This window comes from Microtus pennsylvanicus, chromosome 2 (genome assembly GCF_037038515.1).
Source record: "Microtus pennsylvanicus isolate mMicPen1 chromosome 2, mMicPen1.hap1, whole genome shotgun sequence".
Classification (NCBI taxonomy): domain Eukaryota; kingdom Metazoa; phylum Chordata; class Mammalia; order Rodentia; family Cricetidae; genus Microtus; species Microtus pennsylvanicus.
This window is the reverse complement of record NC_134580.1, coordinates 132268303-132283554: the sequence shown is the minus strand read 5'-3', so window position 1 is coordinate 132283554 and position 15252 is coordinate 132268303. Positions and strand designations below refer to the sequence as shown.

The 15252-nt window shown below is 42.3% G+C and overlaps 1 protein-coding gene across 4 annotated transcripts in view; it reads left to right on the top strand.

Moving 5' to 3' along the window:
* Window positions 1–43: 43 nt before the first annotated feature.
* Window positions 44–15252, top strand: part of LOC142844383 (protein NDRG3) — a 65552-nt gene continuing 50343 nt past the window's right edge. For all 4 annotated transcript variants that reach the window (XM_075962798.1, XM_075962795.1, XM_075962796.1 and 1 more), the window contains exon 1: window positions 44–123. The gene's annotated coding sequence lies outside the window, so the exon portion shown is untranslated. The remainder of the gene's footprint in view (window positions 124–15252) is intronic.

Here is a 15252-nt window from a genome sequence, read left to right as displayed (position 1 = left end):
TTGCGCATGCGTAAACATCCGACATCCTTACCGCGCGTGCGCAGCGCTGCGCCTCCCCCGCCCCTCGTTGCTGCCGCTGCTGCTGCAGCTGCTGTTGACTGACTGCCCGCGCTAGCGCTTCAGGTGAGTGAGCGCCTCTGCCACAGCGGGCGGAGGGCGCACGGCGCGGTACACCCGCTTCTCGCTCCCCTGGCCGCTGCGGGCCGGTGGCCGCACGGCAGGCCTCGGGTCCTCGCGGTGTGCCTGCTCCGAGCCCCCGGCGCCTTGCACGTTCAGCCCGGCCTCCCGCGCCCCTGCCGGCACCTAGCCCGCGGGGAGCTGTGGTGCCTTGCTGGGGTCGAGCCACCCTCCGGAGGCCTGCACTCTGTCGCAGGGACCCTCTGGGGGCGTCATCGTCTTTCCGGCTTCCTGAGCGCAGCTCGGAGCTCCTGGATCTGAGCATCCACCTACCCCGCTGCCCCTCACAGCCCAGAGAGTTTTGACAGGGGCCTTGGCTCGCCTTCAGTGGGTTCCGTCGCAAAGCCACAGAGGTCTCCCTCTCTCCTGGGACCCCACGACCCTGGTTTGCTTAAAGCCCACTTTGTAGTCAAGGAAACTGAGGCACTGAGAGGTGAAATACGGTGTCCAAGGTCATGGGACTGACAAGTGACACGGCCAGCTCTCTAACTCAGTGGCTTTGGGGCTTTCACAGCCAGGGCTGGTGGAATTTGATCTTGTATCTTTAAATTTTTTGGAAATACTCTTGTCATTTCTAGAGTTGCTTTTAGAAGTGGGCTATGAATCGAATTATCTTCTTGTCAGTATGGTGAAGCGCTATTGTGATAACAATTGCGATGTTAATATCAGCTGGCTCGCTCCCAAATACTCGCTTTGTGCCAGTATCTTGCTAAGCGTTTTATTAAGATCGTTCACCTTTGTACCTCACTGCTTTCCCATCCAATGCTTACCCCCTTCTTTCCTTGAAGCTTTTTTTTTTCTCTCCCTGCACTCTCCTTGTCACAGGTAGACTTGAGTCTTGGCTTAATCAGGGAGGCTCTCCCCTGGTGGCTCCCTGACAGAACACAGGAAGCTTTGCCTGCATCCCCACCCGCCAGCCCCCACCTGCCAGCCCCCAAGGTATAATTAGCCTTCCTTTTCTAGCTGCTAGGACTAGGCTAGCTGGACTGGCTGGACTTGGGGAGGTGACAGAGCAGATTTAGCCAGTACTCACCGCCTTTGGGGACTTTTTGGCTCGGCTCCAGAGCTGTTCTTGAACATTTTTCAGGCTTTAAGATAAAAAGGGAAAGCTTTGACACGGGTGGTGCGGAATCTGAGACACCTCCTTTGATTTGAGTCCCAAATGAACAACTATAAAAATGTGTTGATTTTTGCCCCCAAAATAACTAGCTCAAACTGCCCTTTTCTTCCTTAGCAAATCTTCCTCCACACTTCAAAGGCTCCAAAAAATTTTCACCTTCCTTGGAAAGCCTTCCCTGCTTAATTTTCCCAACTAGAATTAAAACTGCACAACAGGCTGCAGGCGTGTGTCTTACTTTCAGGCCTGTTCTCCCCTCGAGGTCAGACACCATGTTTGCACCCCTAGATGGCAGGCTCCTAGTAGACCCTTGGTAAATACTGAAGTCCCCCTGCTCCTGGTTCTTACTCCAAGGGTGATATACTCTTGCAGTCCTAAGGTTAGTCTCCTGTGTCCTTCAGTTTCTCTTTGCTGTCCCTCCCTTTAGATTTATCTTCTGATTATCCCCACTCAGCCTTAGTCTACCCTTTTGTTTTTAAAATTTTGCAGATAAAGGTCTTAAATTTTGCAGATAAAGGTCTTGCGTCTAGGCCTCTTCCCTACAGTGAGCTGATTTGTGCTTCTTTAGCCTACAGGGAAGTTCTTATTTTACGACAGTAGGAGAGTACCGAGGCTTATGACATTTTAGCCTGTACTAAAGTCCACGTGAGATGCATTTTTTCATTCTTTTGCTTTGTGTGGCTTATTACCCTAGGTGACATCAGCATGGTTATAGTTTTTATTGTAAATCAATACATGGTATTTATAATAAAAATTAATAATATTCACAAGACCCCTTTGGGGACAGCAGATATGCACAGAGGTTTTCTTCATAAATGAAGCTGCTGCTGCTTTTGTTTGTTTGGTTTGGTTTTTGAATTTATTTATTTGTGCCCATGCCTGTATTAGATCACATGTGCTCCGCAGCATGCACGCGGGGGTTAGAGGACAATTTTGGAGAGTCAGTTCTTCTACTCTGCGGGTCCTGGGGTTTGAAATCAGGTCATCAGGACTGGGGGAAAGGGCCTTTAACAGCTGAGCCATTTTGCCAGCCCGATTATTTTATTTATTTATTTTTTACAGTGCCTCATTTCATAGGCCACTCTAGCTTCAAACTCATGATCTTTTGACCTCAGCCTCTGGAATACTGGGATTTCAGACACATGCCACCACACTTGACTTAATAAAGTTGTTTTCAAGTTTATTTATGGGGGGGCTTGCTTGCTATGCTGTGCACGTGGAAGTCAGAGGACATCTTTGCAGAGTCAGTTCTAGCCACTCACTTTTATATGGGTTTCAGGGATTGAATTCAAGGTGTCAGGCAAGCATCTTTAGCTACCGAAAGACTCTAATCAAACTTCTTAATTATTTGAAATGATTTCCTGATTTTACAGCGAATTATTATTATGTATAAGGTATGGTACTGGCTATTGTGGAAGATTCAGAACTAAATAAACCATGATTCCCTTTCAAGCAGTTTACTAGCTGACTAGGGAACACTATTTAACTGTGACATACCTAAAAATTGCCACAATAGATTATAAGCAAAGCAATATGAGAATATAATGAACTGATAGTTCAATGTGGGAATTGTTCATTTTTCTGAGATAGGGTCTCTTGTATCCCAGTCTGGCCTTAACTCCTGATCCTCCTGTCTCTGTCTAAGTGCTGGGCTTCTGGCCTGGGCCACCACACCCAGTTTGGAAAATACCATAAAATTATATTCAGTCTGCAAACAGACGTTGGTCTTCCCAATTGTCTCACTTGCTAGACAGTTTCCTGAGAACTGAATTTGTCCAAGGTTAGAGAACAGTCCAGGCTTTCTATTCATTAAGAATTTGCCAGGACTGAGGGGCTAAGTCGGTGGTAGAGAACATGATTAGTGCGTGTGAGGCCTTGGAAATCATTCCCAGAACCTTTTTTTTTTTTTTTTAATTACCAGTGTTTCTTCTTGGTGTGAAGACATTAACCAGCAGCTCTTAAAATTCCAGGTCTGTGCTTTGCTCAAGGAGTAGAGGAGATAAATGTATTCATGGCTGTAGGGAGAAGATAAATGTTCCCGACCCCTGAGGACAGTGTACAGATATTGCTCAGGCGTACAGTAGAGGGATTGGGTGTGGTGTGGACTTCGGGGAAGAGACCGGAGGAGTAGTGTGCACAACAACAGTGAGAGCACTTCTGTTCTAGGGAGGAATTGGGGTTTTCAGAGCTTGACAGATTGATAGTGTCAGAACTGAAAGGACAAGGAAAGCATTTTGAAAGTCTGGGTGATAAGGTAACAGTGTCTGCCTTGGTTAAAGGGGGATGTAACAAAACCAAAAAACCCGGCTTGGTTGTATTAGAACCACGGTTCTCTTTTTTTAAAAAATTTATTTAATTAACATTTTTTTTATTTAGTTCACATACTGACTTCAAATTTCCCTCCCTCCTCTCCTCCCATTCCCTTCCCCCGCAATGCCATCTACACCCCTCCCTATCTACTTCTCCATTAAGAAAGGGGCAGAGCCAGGCAGTGGTGGCACACGCATTTAATCCCAGCACTCGGGAGGCAGAGATAGGCCAGATCTCTGTGAGTTAGAGTCCAACCTGGTCTACAGAGTGAGTTCCTGAACAGATTCCATAGCTACACAGAGAAATTCTGTCACGAAAAAACAATGGGGAGAGGGGCAGGCCTGCCATGGCTTGAATAAAGCCTGGCACATCAAGTTGACGCAGGGCAGGGCTCCTCCCTCTGCATCAAGGCTGAGCGGGGTAACTGGCATGCAGGCAAATGGATGGATCTAGAAAATAATCATCCTGAGTGAGGTCACCCAGACCCGGGAAGACAAACATGATATGTACTAACTCAGAGCCGTAGTTCTTAACCTCGACTGTGCATCAGTCAACCAGACAGCAGATCGCTTGCTTCCAGAGTTTGGGATTCAGTAGGTCTTAACGGGCCTGAGAACTGGCAGTTCTTACACATTCCCAGACCATGTTGATTCTCCTAGTCTGAGGGCCACACTTTGAAAACCACTAGATGAGAATGTTAAAAAGCTAGTCAGCAGATGTCAAAGAACTTGTTCCAGAGAGGGAGAGAGAGAGAGAGACTGACTGTGTGTTACTGGCATAGGTCAGTTCTGAAAAAAATACATATAACACCATAATAGTCACTTCAAGAGATGGAATGTAGGCGCCTGGGGAATTGAGTCTTGAAATGTATACCTTTGTATGTTATTTTTACATTGTACATGTATTGCTTTTGTATTTTAAAAAGGAAAGAAAATGAGACCTTCTTGAAGATTCATATTAAAATATTTATGGATTTTTTAAAAAATCTTGATAAAGCGATCTAGTCATACAACAAACATTTTTAGCACCTGCTCTATGGCAGATGCTGGTAGCTTCTGGAAATACAAATCGTTTGCTAAAAGCTTGGAGTCTGGTGATAGGGCTCCGCAACCACTCCAGTTAGTATCGCATGTGAGCTCCCTGGGAGCAGGGGTCAGGACCTAGCTGATAATAGATACCTGATGAATGATGAATGCGTGATCAAATCCAGGCAAGAAATGAGGACGATAGAAAAGAAAAGACCAAATGGAAGGTTTGTTTTTGTTTTTGTTTGTTGTTCCCTGGGTTGCAGAAGTGGGGGGTAGGGTGTGTATATGTGGGGGGATGATAAGCCTAATAAGCAATATGAAAGGAACAGTATCAGGAAGGGCTCCAGGAGGTAGAAGCAGGAAGATCAAGAGTTGAAGGTATTCTTGGCTACATAGCAAGTCTGAGGCCAACCTGGGCTACAGGAGACCATCTCAGAAAGGTGTGCCAGGGAGGAAAGGGGCCCTCTGAAGATTAATAATGCAAAGATTAATAATACTGCAGGTTTAATTCTGAAAAGATGTTGTCTATCCTGAGAAATTCCCTTTCCCCTCAAGAGACTGCTTGAGAACAACGCACAAAAACTTGCCAAGATTGAGAACACATATTTATAGGTTCCAGGGTTTACTTTGGTAGATGAAAAAAACCTTAGTTATAGTGCTAACTGTTGTACTTATAACAATAACCTATTATTTTGTCATTACTTTCCTCTTATTTATTCACATTAACTGTATATGGAGGACATTTTAAATAGAAAAATGAATTGCTTTGAACTGGGTATGTATCTCAGTAGTAGAGCCCATGCTTAGTATACCCCAGGCTCTAGGTTTGATCCCCAGTCTCCCTCCCCTAGAATGGTATTCTCTTTAAAAAAAAAAAATCCTGTTTTTTGTATAATTAGCCCAGCTTGACATATTATCATTCCTAAGTAAATATTTGTTATCTCAGTAGTAGAGCCCATGCTTAGTATACCCCAGGCTCTAGGTTTGATCCCTAGTCTCCTTCCCCTAGAATGGTATTCTCTTTTACAAAAAAAAAATCCTATGTTTTGTATAATTAGCCCATCTTAACATATTATCAGTCTAAGTAAATATTGTTGCTGGCTATAGAAGTGCACAGTGAAGGAAATGTGCCTTCTTTGCATTCTGAGTAGTATTCCATATAAACATTAATTATGGTATTGGGCATGCTATGCTATTAAACCTAATATGGGGTCGTGTAGTGTGGAGCTGTTAGTCTCCCTGGCTATGTATAGAGGCTACTTTTTGTCTTTCCCAGAGACTTAATATAGTAAATTAAGATTAGTTTCCTGGGGCCAACAAACTGGCTTAGTGGGTAAAAGCTCTTGCTGCAAAACGGAGTTTGGTCCCTGGATCCCAAGTAATGGTGAAAGGAGAAACTGACTCCACAAAGTTGTCTTCTGACCTCCATGTGCTTGCTGTCTCCACATCATAGACACATTCACATTCATAAATTTTTTAAATACATTAATTTCCTAAGTATAGAGGTAGCTTCCACCAAGCATTGACTATGTTATTTTATCAACCAATGCCCATAGTCTACAGTCTGAGTTTTTCAGTTGGTCAGGATTCAATTCCAAATACAGCATTCTTTATACTTCATCTCTTGACTCATTAAAACCTTTTGTTATATATTTTGTAGTATCTTTTTTCTTTTTTTGAGGCAGGGTTTCTCTGTAACTTTGGAGCCTGTCCTGGAACTCACTCTGTAGACCAGGCTGGCCTCAAATTCTCAGAAATCCACCTGCCTCTGCCTCCTGAATGCTGGGATTAAAAGCATGCATCAACACAACCTGGTTTTATGTAGTATCTTTAGGAAAGATGCTGTTTTGACTTTTAGGGAAATAGCTGTCATCTGGGGGTACTATCAGTGTGATGGTTTACAAACTTATAAACCAAATAAATTAGGATAAGGAAATCATGTAGATCATAAATGTATTATGAAATTGCATCCCAATTCTAATTGCAATTTAAGATTTGAAATGATATCAGCTTCCCATTATTTCATAATTGTGATTTTTTTGAGAAATAGCATTTGTTTCATAAAACAGACAATTTATTGGAAATGACAGTTTTGTTGGTTTATCCTTACAGTGCTTCTACATTTTTAATTATTTATTTATTTTTATTTTATGTGCATTGGTGTGTACTGTCTGTGTGAGGGTGTTTGGAGTTACAGACATTCGTGAGCTGCATTATGGGTGCTGGAAATTGAACCCGGGTACTCTGGAAGAGCTGTCAGTGCTCTTAACCGCTGAGCCATCATCTCTCCAGTCCCATGCTTCTACATTTTTATACCTAAGGTTTCAGTTTGTGGTTAAAAAGTGAATGAGCCTCATGGTAAAACTCAGTGGTAGAGTCCTTGTTTAGTATGCATGAGGACTCAGTTTCAGAAAAGAAAGAGGAAAAAAATTGAATGCTTTCTTAAAATGATGAAAATTTAGCAGCAAGTCCATTGTGCATTAATCTTTAAAGCTTGACAGAGAGAAGAGGAAGATTAGTTTATTGTCTCTTCCTGAAGTCGAGAAGCTCAGGGTGGGGGCGGGGGCAGAGCTCCTCCCAACAGTCTTCAGCCTTGGAAGACGCTGCTGTGTTGAGATGGAGATGTGTTGGCCGTAACATAACTTGGGTCCTTAACCCTCCCACAAGTAGATTGCTTTTCCAGTAACCTCAGGTGGGCGTTAGTCTATTCCTTGTAGTAATAGTCAAAGTTTGTATATTGCTTTTCTGTTTTCAAAATTTACTGATCATTACATTCCTAATAGGCTTTTGAAATGTCTTATTTTTCTATTGCTGTGATAAGACACCATGAGCAAGGCAATTTATAGATGAAAGAGTTAATTTGGGGCTTATAGTTTCAAAGGGTTAAAATCCATGACCATCATGGCGGGAGCATGGCAGCAGTCAGGCAGGCATGATGCTCATATCTCATCTCATCTCAGCAGATGAGAACTCATATTTTGAGTCACAGCCAGGAGAGGAGGCAGGGTGAACTAACTGGGAATGTTGTGGGTCTTTGAAATCTCTAAGCTCCAATGACAAATCCCCTTATCCTTCCCAAATAGTTCCACCAACTGGGGACCAAGTGTTCAAATATATGAGCTAATGGTGGCCATTTTCATTCAATCCACCACAGAAACCAAATCTAAAAAAATAAAGAATTAATGAGCAAACAGAAAAAAAAACTTTGTTAATAGAGACTTGTCCAAGATCTGGATGTGGAATGCTAGCATTCAAATCTTTGCTCTAATGGCTTGCCAACTGTGTGACTTTTGGCAAATTACAAAACCAAACTGTGCCTCAGTTTCTTCATCTGTAAAAGGGACAGGACTACACTGCCTAGCTTATAAGTGTTGTAACATAACTTGAAATAATGAATGGATAAAATGCCTATCCTGGTACCTGACTTGGGGTAAGCACTCGGTAACCGTGGCAGGTATGAACATTCCGTACTTTTGTTAGGGCTCCTGTTTGTCACTTACCCCATTCAGACTGTAGAAAGGAACACATTGTTTTCAGAGATTCTGCTCTCAGCTGGTAAGAACCCGGAGCTCTTCCAAGCTCTGTACCAGGGCCTTGCCAGCAGTAGCCTCCCTAGTGTCTTGAGCTGCATCCTTCAGAGTGGAAGGCAGAAGGGTGTGCTTTTGGTGCTGGAGTTGCTTTAGATAAGCTCTGTGTTAGAAAACTCTTGGTTGGTTGGGAGTCTGTAATTAACAAAATCTCTCTATGGGGATTGCTTTGTTCTAGCCCTTATCTGTACCAAGACCCTGGAATGAATAAAATGAATACATAGGGATTTGCAGTTTGGCAGTCTCTGCAAAACTATTTACCACCTGCTGCCAGAACCCAAGGATGACTTAGCAAAAGGGGGGTGGTCTGTTGTCAGGGGCGTGGCTGTCCCTTATCCATGGCCGAGGAGAATCAAGGGTGTTTCCTGTTAGAATGAAGATCTATGAATATACCTCAGCAGCCGCATCTGACCCTCACTCCCCTCCTTTGCTTTTGTAGCAAGGAAGGTAGCTTGTGGAACTATTTCTTTCTGTAAAGAGATATCCAGATTTTCATTTGTTTAGGGGCAAGTCTGTGAGCTAGATTTTAAAAGGTCTATTTGTTCCATGGAGTTGGTTTGTTTATTTGTCTTCCCAGGCTGTCTCTTGAGATCCTTTGCTTTATAAAAGGCCCCTAGGGAACAGCGGTGAAACCAACATCCATTACCCTCGATGCTTGGGAGGATGCTTAAGTCAATGGTTTTATGATTAGATTAATTCAGGCTTTAAGCCTGACAGAGCTTAAGAGCCAAGTCATCACATAATTGTGTTTCTTATAGATGGAAGTGTGGAATGTAGCCCAGTGTCCTGGAATAGCTTCCAGAATCTGGGCTTGGTGTCCAAACAGTGGTCTCGGCCCCACTGGTGTGTGGATCTAGTCAAATGGTCTTAGCCCCATTGGTGTGTGGATTTAGTCAGATCACTTAAATTTTCTGTCTCTTCTATATTGAAGGAAAGGGACACTGCTGGAGACCAGTGCTTCTTAGCCTTAGTTGTATTTAAGAACTACCCACGGACCTTTAAAAACAACGCCCAAGTCCTTCCCAACCAGCTAAAATGGTCTTTAGGATTGAGGTCTTGTATTGATATTCTTTAAAGCTTCAAGGTCCAGGTGTAGCTAAGAAAACTGTAGACAAAATGATCAAGGATTTTGTTGCTTTTGATTTAAATGTTTTATGAGAATTTCATACATAAGTACTGTATTTACATAATGTCCTCCCTCTTTTCCCTCCAGATCCTCCTGTGTCTTCCCCCAACTCCTTCTCAAATTTTTGGCCTCTTCTATTATTATTATTAAATATCTATAAATACACAACACACAACCTAGTTGGTCCATTTAGTGTTGTTCATATGTATATGGGTTTGGGCTGACCATTTTAGATTGAATAATTTATCAGGGAGTTTGTTCCTGGAGAAAATTGATTGCCCCTCTCTCAGCTCTTCATCTAGTGTGGGCCTTGTGAGATTCCCGCCCCCCCCCACCGTCTACATTAACATGTCAACTGGTGTTGTCGTTATACAGGTCTTGTTTAGGCAACCATATTATTGAGACTTCATGAGCACACCTTCTCTGTCTAGAAGATACTACCTAGCAGCAGGGATCCTGGTTGTCTGACTCTTTCTTAGTCTTTCTGCCACCTCTTTGGTAATGTTCCTTGAGTCTTGGGTGTAGAAGTTGCACTGTAGATGTATTGATTGGAGCTGAGCATCATACAGTCAGTTGTTCTCTGCATTTTGTCCAGTTGTGAATTTATTTATTTGGTTTTGTTTGTTTTCTGAGACAGAGTTTCACAGAATAGACCATGGTGTCCTTGTTAGATTCACCTGCCTCTGCTGGGATAAAAGGCGTGTGTCACTACGCCCACCAGATTTCCTTTGTTTCCTTCCTTTCCTTAAAATAATGTATTTGGGGAACTGAAGAGATCGCTCAGTGGTAATCAATCGCACCTGCTGCTCTTGCAGAGGACCTGAATTGAATTCCCTGAACCCACACCAGGCAGCTCACAACTGCCTGGAACTCAGTTGCTGGAGATCCACTGTTGTCTTCTGGTCTCCACCGGCACCTGCAAGTACATGGGCATACCAACACATACATACACATAAATAAAAGTAAAATGTTGAAAAAATAAAACAACTTCCTTTTTAACTTTTTATTTAAAAATAAAGATGTTTATGTGTTTGAGTGTTTTGTTTGCATGTATGTAAGTGCTGGATTTATTGGAACTGGAGTTAGGGACCATTGTAAGCTGCTGTGCAGATACTGGGATTTAAACCAGGGTCCTATGGAGGAGCAGCCAGTGCTCTTAACCAGTAAGTCTAATAGATGTAGATTTCTATAACAGTTTCCATCTTTTCTGTCTGATGCAAAAGAAACTTCTTTGATAAGGTCTGAGAACTGTACTTACCTATGTTTTTTGACTGGGAAGTTGAGGCCATTAATATATAAAGTTATTATTGAAAGGTGTACGCTATTTCTGTTATTCTGTTATTGTTTGGTTTGCTGGGTTTTTGCTGTTTCTTTTCCTGTCTTGTATTTCAGTGATCATAGCTTCATTTGTTCTCTTCCTATGGGCTTTTGGCTATGCTTATTTCTCTCTTCAGTCTGAAGTATTGCTTCTGGTATTCTCTGTAGAGCTGGTGTGGCAGACATGAATTCTTTTACACTGTTTGTATCGTGGAAAGTTTTCTTTTTCCTTCACCTACAGCAGCTAGATTTTCTGGGTGCAGTTATCTAGGCTGGCATCTGTGGTCTTTTAGAATTTAAAGCACATTGCTTCAGGCTCTTTTGGCTTTTAAAGTCTCTTCTGAGAAATCAGCTGTTATTCTAGTGTGTTTGCTTTCATATGTAACTTGTGATTTTTCTCTTGTAGCTTTCAATACTTTTTCTTTGTTCTGTATATTTAGTGTTTTAGCTATAATATGCTGTGGGGAATTTCTTTTCTACTCCTGTCTATGGTGTTGTTGGCTTCTTACATGTCTTCCTTTCTTAGGGGAGGTTTTCCTCTCTGATCCTGTTGAAGAACTGGTCTATGCCATTGACCTGAGATTCTCTTCCTTCTTCGATGCCTATAATCCAAAGATTTGGTCTTTTCATAGTGTTGAAAAGTTCCTGCATGTTTCTGCCATGTTTTGTTTTGTTTTCATATTATTTGTTTGAATGGTCTAATTCATCTACTTTATCTCAATAAAATGGAACTGAAAAACTCAATAATCCAATTAGAAAACTCAGAGGTTCACTATGTGGTTGTGGCTAGTTTGGAACTCACTATATAGAAAAAGTTGGTGTCAAACTGACTTCAAGTGGTCTTTCAAATGGTGAGATTAAAGGCTTGTCCACATCTGGCAAAGATGACGAAGTTTCAAACAATTGATAAAGGTAAGCTTCTGTATCATTCTTCTTAGAAACCATCAGTGCTGTCCGTACAATATAAAGTGGTCTGTGTCTCTTGGTTCTGACTCAGTTTCCTTTACAACTTGTCTGCTTTCAAAGCTATGGTATTGTATTATGTGGTACACTTTTTTCTTGCCTTGAGGGCTTCACTTGGAATGCTCCTGCACTCCAATTATTCAAGCATATCATGTCAGAGCTATCATTCTCACCTCCTTTGGGAATCTCATGGCCATCCCAGCCCTTAGTTATCTCCCATGTGCACTGGGGAAGCGTCTTTTAGCTCTGAAGCTATGCTCGAAACACTAGATGTGGTGCACGATAACCTAAGCGACTCCCTTTCTTCTTGGTAAGATGGTGAAACTTGCGTGCTATTAAACATGTATGTTATTTCTTGTGTTGTCGATACTCATTATATGTTGTAAGTTCATTGATGCATAGATCTGCGATGATCAGTGAAGCAGTGTGGGAGACCCGGCATAGAGTCAACGTCTGCACTCGGAAAACTTGAGTTTCAATTCCAGCTGAGCCATTTATTGGTGGCAGTAGTTTAGTTGATCTGTTTGTCTTCTTAAGCCTCAGTTTTTTTCATCTTTGTAATAGCAACGATTCCAGTACCTCTACTTTTCACTGTGATAATCCACTGAGCTACTACAGGAGAGAGAGAATGAATGCTTGAGTCTGCATGCTATTCCCGTGCTCTGGCCAATCCTGTGGGTGCTTCCTGCCTCTTTTTGCTATAACTGCTTCAGGATTAGCTGCAGCTGGCTCCTTCCAGTTCATTCTCCTTTCGTGTGCCTCGTGTTTGCTTCCTGCATTCTGTTCTGGTAATCTGTCTGCAATCTTGCCAAAACCAAGTGATTGACTTTGTCCCTAGAATACAAATGAGTATCTTGGTATCAGTGTGTCCAGACAGAGCCAAAGATAACAAATTACCTTGGTCATGGAAGAATGCTATGGAATAAGACAGGACTTTATTTCTGCCTTAAAAAAATGTTTTTAAGCACTGAAAATTTCACAGCACAGACTCCCATGTCCCTTTGAGTCAGACCAAATGTACCTGCCTTCTTCTTTGCTGAGTGACTTTTACCAAGTTCTTAATTCATACTAGGTTGCTACTTGGTTGACCTCTTAGAATTCCAGTAAACTATGAAATGTAAGGTGAGCCCTTACCCTGAGGAAAATATGAAGTATTTTCATATTATTATTTCATATTATTTGGGTCCAGGACCCAAAAAGATCATTCTTCCCAACTTCTTTCCTTTACAGAAAGAGAAACTGAGACCCTGACAGGAAAAATGTTTTGCCCAGCGTCACCCAACCAGTTATGAGCCTGCCTAGGTCTGAAGTACATCCTGATGTCCTTATGGATTCTCTCGGATTGGAAATGTCCCAGGCTTCTACTTTCTGAGTGGAAAAGGCATGGCTTTTTCATCTCTGGACTTTACCTGTGATGCTAGGAATGGAAGCTGGTGTCTCACACATGCCTGGATAACCACCATGAGCTGATTCAACGTGCTTAGACCAGTGTGCTCTGCAGAGACCTAGTAGCCTCACTGACACTCAGCAGAGCTTCTGTGCCTTTCTGGTTTCTTTTCAGAGATTTGCTGCACTAGTTAACAGCCTCAAGTCTTGGAGCTCTTTAAAGACCTTTCTTTTCTAGTGCTTGCTGTGTGTGTCTCCAGGCCTTCTAGTAGCATTTTCTCTCGCTCTTCAGTTTAGAAGCAGCAGTTTCCAACTTTCCAAAGGATGATCTACAGAGTCCTGGGCTTTTCAGAAAAGGTGACTGAACTTCATTTTTCCTAAATTTCTTTGTTTTTGTTTCTGAGACAACATTTTTATATAGTCTCAGCTGATCTTAAGCTCCCAGCATCCTCCTGCTTCAGCCTCTCTAGTGCTGGTATTACAGCACGCCTGACTCTCCCTAGGCTTTGATAGCCTTACTGTTCCCTTTCACTCCTCAGCTTCTTCCCTCCCTTTTCAACACTGGACAGTTTTCTTCCCTTGTTGTGTAAACCTCTTTTCCCTGACTTCTTTGATGCTGTGTTTCTGCTTTTCCTCCAGCGCCTTTGAAGGTTTCCTCTATTTGCCAGTGGTTCTGTTCTCATCACTCACTTGTCCTTCTGAAGGACCTGTGGATTCATTTCACTAAATCTCACTCTTTCTTGAACTCAGGTCTCTCTGATTCCTGACTTTAACTGAAATTGGGTCATCATTCTTTTATCTCCCTAACCAGAAACTTTGACAAAATCCTGTCTCTTCCGTGACCTTGTTCTATTTTAAAATCAACTTTTAATTTCCACGTTATTTTATGCTTATTTTTTTAGTGGTGCTGAGGTGCAGCCCCTGTGTATGTCAGCCCGGTGCTCTACCACTGAGCGTTCCTAGTCCATCTTTTACTCCTTACATCTGTAGTTCCAGCTGCTTGACAGACTGCTGTCTTTCAGCTGAGTTCTTAAAACCGTTCTTCTAGTTGATCTGTCCTGTGGAGTCTTTTAAAAATCCATATAGTTTATTATATAAGGAATACTGACTATATTCTTTTTGGAAGATGACAGGATGAAAATAATAGAGTCTTCTCCATCTCACCATCTCTAGTGAAGATGTTAGTGATGCTCCTTCAGCCTCATCTCAGGTGATCTCCAGTCCTTAGTGATGGATCATGCATGAGACTGTTATCCCTCAAAACTGAGAAAAGCCCAGTAGAGTGTACATTAAAGGTTGAAGCACACTATTTTAAGAAGAAGTAGCCCTTGTTTCTAAAACTGGCTACCAAGAAATAGCTGGAATTTAATTCCTGACTTATTTCATAGTCTCCTTGCCCTTAATTAGCTACTGAGAGAGTGAGTTCTTACCCTGGTGTGATGACTCAAACCTCCATTTCCAAGGGCTCTGAGTCATTGTTGGTATGTATAGGATTACTTTAGACTTCCATCGACTTTACCTCAAGGCGTGCCACCGTGTGGGTGGAGAGGAAGGAACTGATCCAAATTTCCATAACCAGCTGGTGGGGCCTGGTATAGACATTATTATATAGTGGAGAAAGAAAAAAAGAAGTCATTTCCTTATTTCTTACACGCAGAATTTCAAAAAACTGGTCCAAGCCTAAACTTCTCATTTATAAAGTAAACGAAGATGCCTTCCTGTGAAGACTGATGTGAGAGTTAAACATAAGATGCTTAGAGAACACTTGGCATGGAGTTGGTGCCTACTTTTGCCCCTTTCCTTTTCCTTTAGTTGAAGGCGTCTGGGTTTTATAATTCTTCTGACTTCCTCTTAAGACTAGGATGAAGTCAAACATTTGTTGCTTACTGTAGCTTATGAAATCTTTACCAGTCTTTTGAAAATATCAGTACCTTTTTGTGCCAGGATGGGACCTGGCAGCAGATCCCGGAACTGCAGGCCGCAGATCCCCAGGAGGGAGCCAGTCTGTGCAGCAGAGGGATCTGGAGATGGAGTTTTCCACCATGTGATCTTAGTTTTCTTATAGATATTATAAAACTGCTCACTGGCAAAGGCTCAAGATGGCAGGAACTGAGAAGAAAGAATGTACTAGGTCCCATCATATATGGAAGGTAAATGCTCCTGTCTTCTTACCAATTTCTAAATAACCCTGGAACAGCTCCAGCAATCCTCCCTTAGTCTGCCCAGCTAGGGGGACAGTCT